The following is a 4,880-nucleotide window of genomic DNA, read 5'->3' on the forward strand; positions in this document are numbered from 1 at the left end:
GCGAATTGCCCTTGTCCCCAAGTTACTGCCTGCCCTTCAACAAACTCCGATCTCAGCTTGGCAAGGTTAGATGTGTCAAGCCCTTTGATATCCTGGTAGTAAAGCACTAAATAAATTCCAGGTACTGAATTATTATTATTACAATTACCATTTATCACAGGGTAGCTGCATTTTGGACACATCAGGATTTTGCTTTATTTGTTATTTGACTATGTAACTATACTGTGTTCTTAATCACTCTTTTAAAGACATTTTTAATGTTTGGGGTAAGTTTTTGGATCTTGGGAAACTGGATTTAATTTAGCGTGCTTTTGCTTAACAGTCTGGAAAAGCAGCATGTGACCTAGTGGATAGAGCTTGAACCTGAGAGTCAGAAGAACCTGAGTTTTAATCCCAGCTCTGCCACTCGTCTGCTCTATCACCTTGGGCAAGTCACTTCACTTCTCTGGGCCCCAGTTATCTCATCTATAAAATGGAGATTAAAACTGTCAGCCCCGTGTGGAACATGGACTGTGAACAAACGGATTTACTTGTACCCATCCCAGTGCTTAGTACAGTGCCTGGCACATAGCAAGGGCTTAACAAATATTGTTATTATTACTATTACTATTACCTGGCCCAGATTACTACTACTATCAGCAAATTCAGTGCACAAAATATATTTGAATTGATGGCATTTATATAAGACTGTTTTCTTCTCAAAATTAAGCTTCAAATAATCCTAAAGTATTAGATCATTTGAAATTTTGTAGTACTCAGGAATCAACCAAGCACTTTTTCTTTACAGAGAAGCAACATAGCCTAGTGGAAAGAGCTTGGGCCTGGGATTCAGAGGATGTGGGCTCTAATTCTGGCTCTGCCACGTGCCTGCTGTGCGACCTTGGGCTTAATTTGACTTCTCTATGCTTCAGTGCTCTCATCTGCAGAATGGCGATTCAATACCTGTTCTCCCTCTTACTTAGACTGTGAGCCCCATGTGGGGCCTGATTATCTTGTATTTCCCCCAGCCCTTAGTCCAGTGCTTTGCGCATAGCAAGTGCTTAAAAAATACCACAACCTGAACTCTGCAATTAATATCTCCCCCGTTTAGACTGTGAGCCCGTCTTTGGGCAGGGATTGTCTCTATCTGTTGCCAAATTGTACATTCCAAGTGCTTAGTACAGTGCTCTGCACATAGTAAATGCTCAATAAATACTATTGAATGAATGAATATTATTCTCTAGAACTTGCAAAGCAAATGCTGATTATTTAATTGGCAGTTGGAATAAGTCCTTTTTTATTTTAATCAAATTATCTCAGACTTAAGTAGTAACTATTTCTTTTACCCGGGGCATTCAACACTATAGTAAATTACAGATAACCTTTTATCCTTTTTAAATATGTGATACCTGACATGTTTTGGGCATTCATTTCCCTAATGATGTCATTCCTTCCATGAAAACTGATGCCAGCCTATTATCAGGTAGGGGAAAGCTATTCCAGTTTTTTTTTATTCCATTCACAATGATTTCTGAGCTCAGAAAGTTTTTGGTAATCTTCTGTCTATTGATACCCCTTTATAAATGAATAAATAGAAAATATTAAAACAAAATTGCAAAGTCTGAGCACAGAAAAATTGCCAACTGCTAGATCATATGGGAAAGGCTATGCAAACTGCAACAGGTTTCCGAATATTGGTGTTTTCACTCAACGATATTCCAACTGGAACTCAAGCAAGGTTGCCAACGTTTCCATTAGAGTGCAGGGGGGATGAGAAGCGAACAGGGATTTTGGGCAGTGGGGAGGGAAGGCTCTTCCTTAGGCCTCTGCTCCCCGAGATGACCGTTAAAATCTAGGCCAGGAGACTCCAGCTGGTAGACTTTGGCACCCAAGGTGACCCACAGAGAGGGAGGCCAGTTATCTTTTTTCATATTGAACCATCTGGTTTTCAGCCAGCCTGTCACCGTCTGGTTCAGATTCGGGACATTTTTCTGTCGGTTTTACAATTTGGAGGCACTAAACCTCCCTCTCTCATTTCCTGCTGCCGAGTTCCACGGTTCGGGCACTACGCCAGGCTTTACACTGACCTGGGAGGGAACACGGAGACTCTGGAGCAAATAGGACAGTGTAGGGCCCCCCTGGGGAAGTGCTGTGGAAGTCACAGAAAATCCACATTATTCTGGAAAATGATGTCCATGATGCCATAATTTTATTCTTCTGCCTAGATGGTCACTTGGATCTCCTTGTCCGGTATGGCGGGAGGGCGGCCTGGAGCTGCCCTTTGGAGAGATATCGCAGGTGGGTGCAGTGCAAGCCCGGGGCTGTTGTTCCCAGGGTCCCTCGAGGCAAGAAATGCAGTCTGTGAGCCCCCTGTTCCTCTGTAGTCCATGGACCTCTGACAGATTGCGAGAGAGAGAGGGAGAGAGAGAATGTGTGTGTGTGTCCATGTCCTCAGACCACTCCTTGTATTTACATCGCATCGCAGAATCAAGCAAGGTGGGAGGCACTTATCTCAGCCATCTGCTCCACTGGAAACTGGAAGATCCTGACATGCAGGGTAGCCCATTAGGGCAGTGCTCATAACAGCATATAGAATTCCATGGGACTTGTTTTAGACTGCAGATGTAAGCTCCTTGTGGGCAAGGAACACGTCTACTAATTCTGTTATATTGTACTCTCCCAAGCACTTGGTACAATGCTTTGCACACAGTAAGTGCTCAATAAATACCATTGATTGATTCATTGAGCGATATAAGTGGATCGATGTGTGGGTCAGAAAGAGCAGCCCGGAGCCAGTGCTCATCCCAACACGGCTTCTGTGGGTGGGATGTTCATTCGATCATTCATCCGTATGTATTGAGCGTTTACTGTGTGCAAAACACTGTACTAAGCGGTTGGGAGAGTACAGTAGAACAATACAACAGACACATTCTCTGCCCACAGTGAACATACAGTCTAGAGGGGGAGACAGACATTAATATAAATAAATGAATTACTCATATATACGTAAGTGCCCTGGGGCTGGGCGGGGGGATGAATAAAGGGAGGAAGTCAGGGTGACGCAAAAGGGAATGGGAAAGAGGAAAGGAGGGCTTTGTCAGGAAAGGCTTCTTGGAGAAGATGTGCCTTCAGTAAGACTTTGAAAAGGTGGGAGAGTAATTGTCTGTCGAGGAGAATGGGCGGTGCATTGAAATGGAACATACAAGGAGGGGTGAGCAATACCCAGAGAAGCCCCATTTCAAATAATAGCGCTATTTGAATATCATTATAGTATGTAGACCCTGCTGAGACAGCAAGAGCAGGCAAATTTAGTCATCTCCCTCATTCAGTTATAATCTCCTTGAGGGCAAGAGACTTGTCTTCTACCTCTGTTGAATTCTACCAAGCGTTTAGTACAGTGTTCTGTGCCCAGTAGCAGTATTATTGATTCATGGATCAGTTGATGGAGCAATTAAGTGGGGTTGCTCTCCTTGAGCAGAGTCTTGGAGAAGCTAGGGATGCAAGAGGCAGATTAGAAAACAACCCCAGTGACAAGACAATCAGTGATATTTATTGAGCGCTTACTGTGTGCAGAACATTGTACTAAGTGCTTGGGAGAGGACAATATACAGAGCTAGTGGACACTTTCTCTGCCCTTAAGGGGTTTACAATCTAGAGGGTAAAGCATCAGTCTGGCAAGAGACAACCTGTATATGCACAGTGGGAAAGGGTTCCCATTTCAGCCCCAGCCACATGAATGAATAGGATCTGACTGCCAGTGGTTTCATCGTAAAACACAAAGGTCGGCTGTATGGAGACTGGGAATTTTTGTGGTCAAATTGCATTTGCTTTGATTTGATTTGCTTGTCTCTTTGACCCCACCTCCAGCCTGCCATGTCTCTGGGGACCACCCTGAAACCTCCCATGGCAAAAAAAAAACCAAACAGAACATGGCAAAGAGATAGAGAAGAGCTAAAATGTCATCTGTCAATCAGGTGATGTGCAGAAATTGGGATTCTGGGAGGGACTAGTACGGGACATTGTCTGCACGGGATGACCAAAATCATGGCAGTTAGCGAGAAATGTTCAATATGCCTCATGCAGATTTGATCTCTAAATGGACTTTTCTAACAAGAAAAAAAAAGAAAAATTAAACAAACCCAAATACAGGAAAGCCCAACGAGTTTGCTGGCTTGAGGGGAAGGGGTATTTGTACTTGTTTGGGAAGCAGCATGACCTAGTGGAAAGAGCCTGGACCTGGGTTCTAAGGTCACCTTCCCCACTCGTCTGCTCTGTACCCTTGAGTGAGTCACTTAACTTCTCTGTGCCTCAGTTTCCTCAACTGTAAAATGGGGATTCAACCCGACTTCCTCCTGCTTAGAACCTGACTCCCTCCTGCTTAGACTGTGAGCCTCATATGTGGTATAGAACTACGTCCAACCCGATTTTCTAGTGTCTACCCCTGCATTTAGAACAGTGCTTGGCACAAAAGTAAGCATTTAACAACTAGACTTAAAAATAATGGACCAATTAGAAAATCATTTGAGCACTTCCTGGGTGCTGAGCTACATCACCAATGCAATGGGCCTGTACCCCCTAAGCACTCTGATACTCACCCCACCCCTTATTCTAATCCATACTCTCTCTCTTGCTTCCTCTCTTTATGAATAATTTTAATATCTGCCTACCACTGGATTGTAAGCTCCATGAGAGCAAGGATCATGTCTATCAATTCTCTTATACTCACCCCAGTGCTAGTACAGTGCTCTGCACATAGTATGCACTCAAATACCACTGACTGAATGATTTGATTGATAAACCCCCCCCCCCAACCCCCCGCCCCCGAGAGAACAGTAGAATCAAAAACATGATCCTGTCCTCAAGGAGCCTACAGTCAGATATGAGGGTCCATCACTAAAATA

Source organism: Ornithorhynchus anatinus, chromosome 7 (genome assembly GCF_004115215.2).
Source record: "Ornithorhynchus anatinus isolate Pmale09 chromosome 7, mOrnAna1.pri.v4, whole genome shotgun sequence".
Taxonomy (NCBI): domain Eukaryota; kingdom Metazoa; phylum Chordata; class Mammalia; order Monotremata; family Ornithorhynchidae; genus Ornithorhynchus; species Ornithorhynchus anatinus.